Source organism: Eucyclogobius newberryi, unplaced genomic scaffold (genome assembly GCF_026437365.1).
Source record: "Eucyclogobius newberryi isolate DKJ021-1_F unplaced genomic scaffold, fEucNew1.0.hap1 SCAF_7, whole genome shotgun sequence".
NCBI classification, from domain to species: Eukaryota; Metazoa; Chordata; class Actinopteri; order Gobiiformes; family Gobiidae; genus Eucyclogobius; species Eucyclogobius newberryi.
The window spans coordinates 6,606,265-6,618,909 of record NW_027316389.1 but is presented as its reverse complement, the minus strand read 5'-3'; the positions used below and the strand labels follow the sequence as shown (position 1 = coordinate 6,618,909).

At 45.8% G+C, this 12,645-nt stretch overlaps 1 pseudogene; it reads left to right on the top strand.

Moving 5' to 3' along the window:
• The first annotated feature begins 6,449 nt into the window (after window positions 1–6,449).
• Window positions 6,450–8,372, top strand: LOC140348995 (E3 ubiquitin-protein ligase TRIM21-like; annotated as a pseudogene).
• Window positions 8,373–12,645: the final 4,273 nt, after the last annotated feature.

The window sequence follows — 12,645 nt, the reverse complement described above, 5'->3', positions numbered from 1 at the left end:
CAAACCAGGTTTAAACCAGGTCCAAACCAGGTCCAAACCAGGTTTAAACCAGGTCCAAACCAGGTCCAAACCAGATCCAAACAAGGTCCAACCCAGATCCAAACCAGGTCTAAACCAGGTCTAAACCAGATCCAAACAAGGTCTAAACCAGGTCCAAACCAGGTCCAAACCAGGTCCAAACCAGGCCCAAACTAGGTCTAAACCAGGTCTAAACCAGGTCTGAACCAGGTCTAAACCAGGACTGAACCAGGTCTAAACAAGGTCTAAACCAGGTCTAAACCAGGTCCGAACCAGGTCTAAACCAGGACTGAACCAGGTCTAAACAAGGTCTAACCCAGGTCTAACCCAGGTCTAAACCAGGTCAAAACCAGGTCCAAACAAGGTCCAAACAAGGTCCAAACCAGGTCCAAACCAGGTCCAAACCAGGTCCAAACCAGGTCCAAACCAGATCCAAACCAGGTCCAAACCAGATCTAAACCAGGTCAAAACCAGGTCCAAACAAGGTCCAAACAAGGTCCAAACAAGGTCCAAACCAGGTCCAAACCAGGTCCAAACCAGGTCCAAACCAGGTCTAAACCGGGTCCAAACCAGGTCCAAACCAGGTTTAAACCAGGTCCAAACCAGGTCCAAACCAGATCCAAACAAGGTCTAAACCAGATCCAAACCAGGTCTAAACCAGATCTAAACAAGGTCTAAAACAGGTCCAAACCAGGTCCAAACCAGGTTTAAACCAGGTCCAAACCAGGTCCAAACCAGATCCAAACAAGGTCCAACCCAGATCCAAACCAGGTCTAAACCAGGTCTAAACCAGATCCAAACAAGGTCTAAACCAGGTCCAAACCAGGTCCAAACCAGGTCCAAACCAGGCCCAAACTAGGTCTAAACCAGGTCTAAACCAGGTCTGAACCAGGTCTAAACCAGGACTGAACCAGGTCTAAACAAGGTCTAAACCAGGTCTAAACCAGGTCCGAACCAGGTCTAAACCAGGACTGAACCAGGTCTAAACCAGGACTGAACCAGGTCTAAACCAGGTCCAAACAAGGTCCAAACAAGGTCCAAACCAGGTCTAAACCAGGTCTAAACCAGATCCAAACAAGGTCTAAAACAGGTCCAAACCAGGTCCAAACCAGGTCTAAACCAGGTTTAAACCTGGACTAAATCAATATAAAACTGACGCACAATTAAAAAAATACTGAGAAGAGTTTTAAAAAGGACTTAAACGATTTTAAAGGAGCTCAAAATTGAGGACTTTCTAAATAAATCTACATCTTTCTTGCATCTGAAGCTCATTCATACATTTTATTATAATTAGCTCTTTTATGGCCTGGACCAAGCCAAAAATAAATCTAATCATATTTTTTTTAAAATAAATTGTAAATCCTATGAACTTGAAGTTTTCTAGTGGTCCATGTGACAAACTGCTGTATCTTTACATTTTTACAAGTTTTCTTTTTGGGTTAAAACTTCCTCGAGTTTGAATGAGTCCGATTTAGACTTGAAATGAAATGTATAAACTTTCTTTTTTCCCTTTTTTTACACAGAAAGTTCAGTTAAATAAGTTAAATAAAAACATTCAGTGTTTTTTTTTTACAGTCAATTTGTGTCAAATTACAAATCGAGATTAAAACGAGGCCAAATGTTGTAATAAAACATGACTTAAATCTGACCTTTAATAAATAATCTCTGACAGAGTCATTATTGCTGTATAATTAGACTAAACTGTACGTTTAGTTGTGATGTGGCTCAATAGTTTTAGTTTGTATTTGTGCTCTAGAGAGACTTAATTCTATCTTTTATATGTTCCTTTATTACATTTGCACAGTGGACCGTTCAAACATTTAGTAAATATGACTAAAGTCTGTAAAATTTGTGTTTGTTCTGTGGAAATTACATGATATTTGTTCAAAAATATGTGTCTTTGTTCAGCCTGTTGCATTTGTTCAAGCGTCAACTGGACAAATTAAGAGTTTGGTTGAAATAAACTCTTTGTTTTTCTTTCTACATTTGTCATTTTTTGTGTCTTATTCCCAAATGTTTAGTCCTGACTCTGGCACCAGCAGGAGGCCGGTCCATGTTTAGTCCTGACTCTGGCACCAGCAGGAGGCCGGTCCATGTTTAGTCCTGACTCTGGCACCAGCAGGAGGCTGGTCCATGTTTAGTCCTGACTCTGGCACCAGCAGGAGGCCGGTCCATGTTTAGTCCTGACTCTGGCACCAGCAGGAGGCCGGTCCATGTTTAGTCCTGACTCTGGCACCAGCAGGAGGCTGGTCCATGTTTAGTCCTGACTCTGGCACCAGCAGGAGGCCGGTCCATGTTTAGTCCTGACTCTGGCACCAGCAGGAGGCCGGTCCATGTTTAGTCCTGACTCTGGGCACCAGCAGGAGGCCGGTCCATGTTTAGTCCTGACTCTGGCACCAGCAGGAGGCCGGTCCATGTTTAGTCCTGACTCTGGCACCAGCAGGAGGCCGGTCCATGTTTAGTCCTGACTCTGGCACCAGCAGGAGGCCGGTCCATGTTTAGTCCTGACTCTGGCACCAGCAGGAGGCCGGTCCATGTTTAGTCCTGACTCTGGCACCAGCAGGAGGCCGGTCCATGTTTAGTCCTGACTCTGGCACCAGCAGGAGGCCGGTCCATGTTTAGTCCTGACTCTGGCACCAGCAGGAGGCCGGTCCATCTTTAGTCCTGACTCTGGCACCAGCAGGAGGCCGGTCCATGTTTAGTCCTGACTCTGGCACCAGCAGGAGGCCGGTCCATGTTTAGTCCTGACTCTGGCACCAGCAGGAGGCCGGTCCATGTTTAGTCCTGACTCTGGCACCAGCAGGAGGCCGGTCCATCTTTAGTCCTGACTCTGGCACCAGCAGGAGGCCGGTCCATGTTTAGTCCTGACTCTGGCACCAGCAGGAGGCCGGTCCATGTTTAGTCCTGACTCTCGCACCAGCAGGAGGTCGGCCCATGTTTAGTCCTGACTCTGGCACCAGCAGGAGGCCGGTCCATGTTTAGTCCTGACTCTGGCACCAGCAGGAGGCCGGCCCATGTTTAGTCCTGACTCTGGCACCAGCAGGAGGCCGGTCCATGTTTAGTCCTGACTCTGGCACCAGCAGGAGGCCGGTCCATGTTTAGTCCTGACTCTGGCACCAGCAGGAGGCCGGTCCATGTTTAGTCCTGACTCTGGCACCAGCAGGAGGCCGGCCCATGTTTAGTCCTGACTCTGGCACCAGCAGGAGGCCGGTCCATGTTTAGTCCTGACTCTGGCACCTGCAGGAGGCCGGTCCATGTTTAGTCCTGACTCTGGCACCAGCAGGAGGCCGGTCCATGTTTAGTCCTGACTCTGGCACCAGCAGGAGGCCGGTCCATGTTTAGTCCTGACTCTAGCACCAGCAGGAGGCCGGTCCATGTTTAGTCCTGACTCTGGCACCAGCAGGAGGCCGGTCCCTGAGGTCCTCAGAGTCCGAGATGGTTCATATGGCACTAACATGTCTGAGATGTACTTTGGTGCTAGGCCATGGAGAGACTTGTACACAAACAGAGCTGCTTTAAAGTCTCTTCTCTGGGCCACAGGGGGCAGTGCAGAGACCTGAGAACAGGACTAATGTGATGGTACTTCCTGGTTCTAGTCAGGACCCGAGCAGCAGCGTTCTGGATGTACTGCAGCTGTTTTACAGCTCGTTTGGAGAGGCCAGTGAGCGGCCGTTTTAGTAGTCTAATCTACCAGAGACAAAGTCTCTCCAAATCTGGTTTAGACACTATATTTTTGATTTTGACAATGTTTTTTAGATGGTAAAAATCTGCTGATGTTATTGATTTGACGTGGCTGTTAAAGTTCAAGTCTGAGTCCATTATTACCCCCAAATTTCTGACTTGGTTTGTAGGTTTTAGAGCGAGACTCTGGAGGTGACCGCTAACACTTTCTCTTTGTTTTTGTGACAAAGACAATGATTTCAGTCTTGTCTGAGTTCAGCTGGAGAAAGTTGTTTTGCATCCACAAACTGATCTGTTGGATGCAGTGACAGAGTGAATCTACTGGTCCATAGTCACCTGCCGATAGTGAAACATAGATCTGACTCGTCTGCATAATTGTGATAGGACACATTTTCACTGCGTATCAGCTGATCTAACGGCAGCATGTAGAGGTTGAACAGAAGGGGACCCAGGACTGACCCTTGGGGCACTCCACAGGTCAGGGTCATGTGGTCTGAGACACAGTTACCAATTTCAAAAAAGTACTTGCTGTCTTCCAGGTAGGACCTTAACCAGTTTAGGGCGGGGCCGGTGATGCCCACCCAGTCCTCTAGTCTCTGTAAGAGGATCCCATGATCGACAGTGTCAAAAGCAGCACTCAGATCTAACAGAATTAAGACTCAGGCTTTGCCCGTGTCAGTGTTCAGGCGGATGTCATTTGTCACCTTGACAACAACAGTCTCAGTGCTGTGATGAGGTCTAAACTTGACTGAAAAACATCAAATGAGTTGTTTATTAAGAGGAAATCTGTGACTGTTGTAAACAACCTTTTCAAGGACTTTGCCCCAAAATGGTAGATTAGAGATGGATCTGTAATGACTCAGGACTGCAGCATCAAGACTGCTCTTCTTTAGGAGAGGCTTTATGACCGCAGTTTTCAAAGACATTGGGAATGTTCCAGATTGAAGCGACATGTTTACTATGGGAGTGAGTGGTGCTAACAAACTGTTCAGCACAGACTTTAGAAATCTGGTGGGTAACACATGGAGGCAGCTGTAGATGAACTCAGACTGGTGATGATCTCATGGACAGTTTTGTCAGTTACAGGTGCAAAGTGAGTTAGCTCTAAGTGTCTCGGTGGTTTTAGGGTAATTTTTTGCATTGTGGGATTTATTGCATTTTTAATGCTCTGAACTTTGTCATTAAAGAATAATGCAAACTCATTACACTTGCACCAATGAAATTTCCCCATGTGGGACAATAAAGGAATATCTTAAATGAGTTCTAACGGCAGCTGAGCTGGAGGGTTTGTTCATCTGTTACTGTGGCAAACAGGACACACCAGTTGTTACTGCAGCTTCCAATAATTTCAGAGAAATATCTTTCCCTTGTTCTACATAAAAGGAGGTTGTACATGTTCAGCTTCTCTTTGTAAATCTCTTTTTGAACCTGGAGCTTTGACTTCTTTAATGCATGAGCTTTTTGATTTTATATATGTTGTTTTATTATTGTTCATTGTTTTATGTTGCACTGAATCACCAAAGAAAGTTCTTATGTTTGTGAATTTTGTTCATTGACAATGACAATAAACCTTTTCTGAATCTGATTCTGATTAGTTTGGGTTTGAACCTAGCTTTGCTCTGGCTTTTTAAACTTTGATCTTTCCACTGCACCACACCCTGTGTCGGCCGAGGCTCTGAGCAGTTCTGACCCGGAAACACTGCATTCCTTTGACATTAGATCCTCACACTTCCTCAAACACAGACGACGTTTTAGCTCAAGAGGGTGACACACGAGCGGCTCAGAAAAGACTGGACCCTAACGAGTGCAGTGACTGTGGTGAGTACAGCCGTCGTCATGGACACAACATGAATGAGCACGAGAAAGTCACACAAGTATTTAGATGATGTCGTTCTTCTACATTTCTCTGATCCATTAGTGCGTATGAGCGTTAGAGAAAGAAACGCTGCCCTTTAGTGTAAAACCATGAAATACTAAATCAAACTGCTTTCTGTTTAGTTCAAACCTCCACAAACACGTTCTGAAATGATTCTTGTCTTAGGTTAAGACTTCAGTGTCAGGACATTCTCAAACATGCATGAACATGGAGGAGGCTACTGTCTTTACACTCACAAATATTGTATGCAGGTGTAAAAAGTATCTCCACTTGATCAATGCAAGGATAGAATATGATACTTCTTTTGTCAGTCTTTTGAAAGTACAGCTTTCCTTTCTCTTTCTCTTATATCAGGTGCTGTCACTTTAAGGCTCTGCTGGTCTCGTCACTTTGCCAGTTTCACACTGACACTGGAAACAACATGCAGGAGTTTTAAAGTGACGTTTTCAATCACCAAGATAGAATTGTGTTAGAAATGTTTAGATGTTTCAAATAAATCTTATGGGTTTTTCCCTCACGACTCTTTACTGAGTTATGCATTTGTGTCGCTGTATTGACTGAATGAGTAAATCACAGGCAGCACCAAAAGTTCTGTTCAGTCCATAAAACATGTTGAGTTTAGTTTAACTTTGGCTTTTCCAGGGTCAGAATCGTGGCCCCGCCCACTTCTCTGTCAGCTCAAACCGACTACAAACAGGTGGAGAGTTCCATCATCAAGCTCTTGGATTCATCCTTCTTTTTACTACAAACCCTCATCATTACGTTCTGTTCATGATCTGAGCTGCTCCGAGACAGTGACTGTAGGATTTTACAGGTTTATCAGCTTCATATGACGCAAAGACACTTTTTCACCCAATATGTCTCTGTCCTCAGGGTCAGAATGGCGGCTCTGAGGTCTGAGGACCAGTTCCTGTGCTCCATCTGTCTGGATCTCTTCACTGAACCAGTGACCACTCCATGTGGACACAACTTCTGCAAACGCTGCCTCTCCCAGCACTGGGACACCAGCGCCCCCTGCAGGTGTCCTCTGTGTAATGAGCTGTTCTACATCAAACCAGAGCCCAAAGTGAACACGCTCGTCTCAGAGATGGTCTCTCAGTTCAAACAGGAAGCAGGAAGTAGGTCTGAACCAGAGTCCAGACCTGGAGAAGTGTCCTGTGATTACTGCACCAGTCCCAAACTGAAGGCTCTGAAGTCCTGTCTGGTCTGTCTGTCCTCGTACTGTGAGACGCACCTTCAGCCTCATCTGAGCGTGCCCGGGCTGAGGAGCCACCAGCTGACCCAGCCTGTGGAGAACATAGAGGAGAGGATGTGTCCCCAACACCACAAACCTCTGGAGCTCTTCTGCAGCAGCTTTAGAGCACCAGTCTCATAAGTTTGTGTCTCTGAAGCAAGAGTTCCACCGGAGAAAGGCCTCGCTGCAGCAGACTCAGGAGCAGAGCAGGAACATGGTGGAGCAGAGGAGGCTGAAGATCCAGGAGGTCCAGAGCTCAGTGCAGCTCAGTCAGAGAGCAGTCGACACAGAGAGGGCCACAGGGCTGCAGGCCTTCACCGCTCTGATAGAGTCTGTTCAGAGGAGCCGAGAGCGCTTCATACAAGAGCTCCAGGAGAGACAGAGACAGAGCCAGAAACAGCCTGAAGCTCTGGTCCTCCAGCTGCAGCAGGAGATCTGTGAGCTGGAGCAGAGAAGCACTGAGGCAGAGCAGCTCCAACGCTCTGAAGACCACCTGCACTTCCTCCAGCACTGCACTAAACTGACGCCCCCTACAGGCCTGAAGGACTGGAGCAGTGAGACACTGGAGACCGAGTCGTATGAGGGAACTGCAGCCCGAGCTCTGTCTGAGCTGGAGAAGAGACTAAAGGAGACTTTCACTCAAGAACGTGAGAAGGTGTCTGAGGCCAAACTGAAGACATTCAAACAGTTTGCTGTGGATCTCACTCTGGATCCAGACACTGCACATGTTGAACTGTTTGTGTCCAGAGATTTGAAGCAGGTTCATCACACGGATGACAGAATCTTCACAGACAGTCCTCAGAGATTTTTATGGCGCAATGTTTTAACAAAACAGAGTTTTTCTTCAGGCAAGTTCTATTTTGAGGTTCAAGTCAAAAGCAAAACTTCCTGGATTTTAGGAGTGGCCAAAGAGTCTGTAGAAAGAAAGAACATAAAGGCTCTGAACAGTAAATATGGATACTGGTGCCTACATAAGGAGAACACAGATAAGTATAAGGCTTGTACTGATCCTCCAGTCCTTCTGTCTCTGAAGTCTCGTCCTCAGAAGGTTGGTGTGTTTGTGGACTATGACAAAGGTCTGGTCTCCTTTTATGATGCTGATTCTGCAGATCTCATCTACTCCTTCACCGGCTGCTGCTTCAAAGAGAAACTGTTTCCATTTTTAAATCCCTATTATAACTATAATGGTCTAAACTCTGCTCCTCTGGTCCTCACCACAGTGAAGAAGTGACTCTGGTGTTCAGACCAATAATCATTAGTTTAATCAAATGTTAAGCCAAATACTTTGTAGTACTGCATGACTATGTGTGTATTTGAAGATGAATATTGTTTAAGGTTAAAAGATTTATTTGTGCAAATGAAGTTATTCCATCTAAAATAACTGTCGTGTCCATGGCAACACAGTAAATAATCTCTCGTCTTGACAAACCTCTAACGGCTCTGAAAGTGTCACCTGAGAGGCCACTCCCCTCAGGCAGGAGGCCACTCCCCTCAGGCAGGAAGCCACTCCCCTCAGGCAGGAGGCCACTCCCCTCAGGCAGTAGGCCACTCCCCTCAGGCAGGAAGCCACTCCCCTCAGGCAGGAGGCCACTCCCCTCAGGCAGGAGGCCACTCCCCTCAGGCAGGAGGCCACTCCCCTCAGGCAGGAGGCTGCTCCCCTCAGGCAGGAGGCCGCACTCCCCTCAGGCAGGAGGCCACTCCCCTCAGGCAGGAGGCTGCTCCCCTCAGGCAGGAGGCCGCACTCCCCTCAGGCAGGAGGCCACTCCCCTCAGGCAGGAGGCTACTCCCCTCAGGCAGGAGGCCGCACTCCCCTCAGGCAGGAGGCCACTCCCCTCAGGCAGGAGGCCACTCCCCTCAGGCAAGAGGCCGCTCCCCTCAGGCCAGAGGCCACTCCCCTCAGGCAGGAAGCCACTCCCCTCAGGCAGGAGGCCACTTCCCTCAGGCAGGAGGCCACTCCCCTCAGGCAGGAGGCTACGCCCTCAGGCAGGAGGCCACTCCCCTCAGACAGGAGGCCACTCCCCTCAGGCAGGAGGCTACGCCCTCAGGCAGGAGGCCACTCCCCTCAGGCAGGAGGCCACTCCCCTCAGGCAGGAGGCCACTCCCCTCAGGCAGGAGGCCACTCCCCTCAGGCAGGAGGCTACGCCCTCAGGCAGGAGGCCACTCCCCTCAGGCAGGAGGCCACTCCCCTCAGGCAGGAGGCCACTCCCCTCAGGCAGGACCAGAACCTCCCTCCACAAGAACAGTTTCTTTCCCTCTGATGTTGGACTCATGAACACTTCTTAAACTCTGTCACTTTCTGCTCTACATCTGTAAATTCAACTGTACATTTGTGTAAATATTAATACTATTTTTTATTAAGTCGATTTTTATTCTTATTTTTTATCTATAGCTTATTGTTATTCTTGTCCCATAACAGATTTAAATTGTTTCTCTTTTGACTTATTCATTGTTCATTGTTTTATGTTGCATCGATCACCAAGACAAGTTCTATGTTTGTGAATTCATTGACAACGACAATAAACCTTTTCTGATTCTGATAAACACGTATGAAAAGACCATTTTATCACAAAAACATTGGTATTATGTCAAAAAAATACTAAAGCATTGATACTTTTCATCAATAACTGAGGTAAATCCTCAGTCCTTATATTTGCACCTTTGTTTGGTCGTTAGTTGCTCTGGTTTGTGATCATCCAAAGCGCTCGGCGACGCCTCGTTTGTGGACGTTTCCAGTGACTTTTGTGCAGAAGACAAAGCACAACAGATTCTAACAAAACCTTTTCAATCTGTAACATTTTCTCTGACATTTATGTCTTTTACACTTTGTTTCACATATTTTATCCAGACAAATCGCTCGCATCAGCTGTTCACGTGGAAACGCAATAATCCAATTACGCCGGAAATCAGACAAGGATCTTCTGTTGCCTGCGTGTAAATACAGCCGGTGTTTAAAGCGCCCCCTACAGGTCGGACCACTCATCGAACTCAAATACACTTACGTTTTATGTATTTAAAATGTTGCCGAAAATGATTAAAATGTTATCACAGAATAGAACATGTTTTAGGTTTATACTTCCACTTCCTGTTTGTAATTGATGACATCACACTGGGAAATCATCTAATGTCACAATTTCTTTAAATTTGACAAATAAATATATATGAGAGCGACTTTATTTTCTTTAATTCATGTTTAGAGAGTCAAAAAAGTTGTTTCTTTGTGTAAATTCTGCATAAACTTTGACTGGAATGAGTGTCCCTGGTGTGATGTCACTTCCTGTCATTTTCTACAGATATTTCAAAGTTTCCTCCACAAATACCTGCTCGATCGGTGTAAAACTAAAATATATATGTACAACAAGTATAAATACACCAAGTAGTCAATCTTAAAAACCTGAAGGTCGCAAAGAAAACGCAAGCAATTAATTCACAGCAGAGATCGTGTCCACGCTGCGCGACTTTGTTCGTTTTCCACCGATTTCGAAAAACGTTTCGGACGATCGGGCGTTTCTGATCTGCTCTGAAACGAGAAAAGTCGGTGCCTAGTTTTGTCGACATTTACTTACTTCAAAAATGCCAAAGATCATGACTTATCTGTTTCTCTAGATATGAAGTAGGTCTATTTATTTATTCATTTATTTATTTACGTCAGAACAATTATACAGAAAAAGACAAAATTCATTATTTGCATTAGAAGTGACAAACAACAACAAAGACCAAATATGGATTTTAATTACAAATCGTTGGGAAGTTGTTGTTTGTATTCTAATATTAGAGTTTTGGTTCTTTTTGGGCCAAAGAAACTAATCTTCATGAATTGAACGATGAATGACTAAAGTAAGATGTCTGTGGTGAAAAACACAGGCCCATGTGCATGTTGTATACTTACTATTATTATGTATTACTGTAATAAACCAACAAAACTGACGATTATAATCACGTCGGCAAATAAAGTTTAATTTCCATTCATCTGATCTAAAACCTTGGCCGTTTGAAGAGCCGAGTTCACAAAGAGAAAGAGTTTGATGAAACGGTCTCTGTCACATGTGAAGTCTGTGGGAGGAAAGCTCTCTTCACTCTGCTTGTCCTCCAGGTTTCTGCGTTTTCCCACTGGGTTTTGTAGCTTTTCCTCACAGAGAAGGAGCGTCTCAGGAGGAGATGTGGGTTCATCTGCTCGTCTTATTGACCAAAATGACTGTTTTGTTGAGACCTTTGTGCAGGTTGTTTAAGGCGCTGGAATCTCAGTTGTGATTGTAGTTTGTCTTTGCCACAGACAGAGCTCGGGCTGCTCTCACGCTACCTTCAAACCACACCTTATTCATCATTTGTTCTTGGTCTTTAAACCGGCTCTTGTTCCTTTGCTTTGGCCATTTCAGAGCTTAAAACACTGAATCTATTGAAAAGCTGAGTCAGGCGCTCCATCTACTGGCAGCAGAAGGAAATAAACAAAAGCTAGCTTGCCCCGACATGCTAATGCAAGCACACAGTTGTAATGAAGGTGATTCGAGCCAGAAATGCTCATAGCAAGTCTGGAGATGATTTGTGGACTTAAAAACAGCACAAAAGACCTCCAGATCTTTACCTATGACGTCACAAGTCTGGGAAATTTGAAACTGAGTGTTTTTTGCGAGGCTCAGAGAAGAAGCGGAGAAGACGAGCTCGCAAACAGGAGCGTGACTGAAGCTGAACACAAGTCCAGTCATGTTTTGACGTTACAACAAAGTGACCCGCCAACACCTGCAGGGTCCGGTCTTGATAGAACTGTTAACCTGCAGGGCCTGGTCTTAATAGAACTGTTCACCTGCAAGGTCTGGTCTAGATAGAACTGTTCACCTGCGGGGGCTGGTGTTGATAGAACTTTCCCCCTGCAGAGTCTGATCATAATAGAACTGTTCACCTGCATCGCCTGGTGTTTATAGAACTGTTCACCTGCATGGTCTGGTGTTGATATAACTGTTCTTTGTGGTTCTCGCTGGTTCTTTGTGGTTCTCGCTGGTTCTTTGTGGTTCTTTGTGGTTCTTTGTGGTTCTTCTTGCACCTTCAGCCTTCAGCCTGGTGTTGTCCAGCATCAGTGTGTTCCTCATTTACCTGGTGAAGACCAAAGGCCACACTCTTCTGCTCTCGTGTGTCTTCAGTGGAGTCTCTGTCATCGCCTGGAACGCTCTGGACGTCATGGGAACAGAGCTCTATCCCACACACCTCAGGTAAACAAAGAGCTCTAACACACCTCAGGTAAACAAAGAGCTCTAACACACCTCAGGTAAACAAAGAGCTCTAACACACCTCAGGTAAACAAAGAGCTCTAACACACCTCAGGTAAACAAAGAGCTCTAACACACCTCAGGTAAACAAAGAGCTCTAACACACCTCAGGTAAACAAAGAGCTCTAACACACCTCAGGTAAACAAAGAGCTGTAACACACCTCAGGTTACACTTAAAGAGCTCTAACACACCTCAGGTAAACAAAGAGCTCTAACACACCTCAGGTAACACTTAAAGAGCTCTAACACACCTCAGGTAACACTTAAAGAGCTCTAACACACCTCAGGTAAACAAAGAGTTCTAACACACCTCAGGTAAACAAAGAGTTCTAACACAGCTCAGGTAAACAAAGAGCTCTAACACACCTCAGGTTACACTTAAAGAGCTCTAACACACCTCAGGTTACACTTAAAGAGCTCTAACACACCTCAGGTAAACAAAGAGCTCTAACACACCTCAGGTAAACAAAGAGCTCTAACACACCTCAGGTAAACAAAGAGCTCTAACACACCTCAGGTAAACTAAGAGCTCTAACACACCTCAGGTTACACTTAAAGAGCTCTAACACACCTCAGG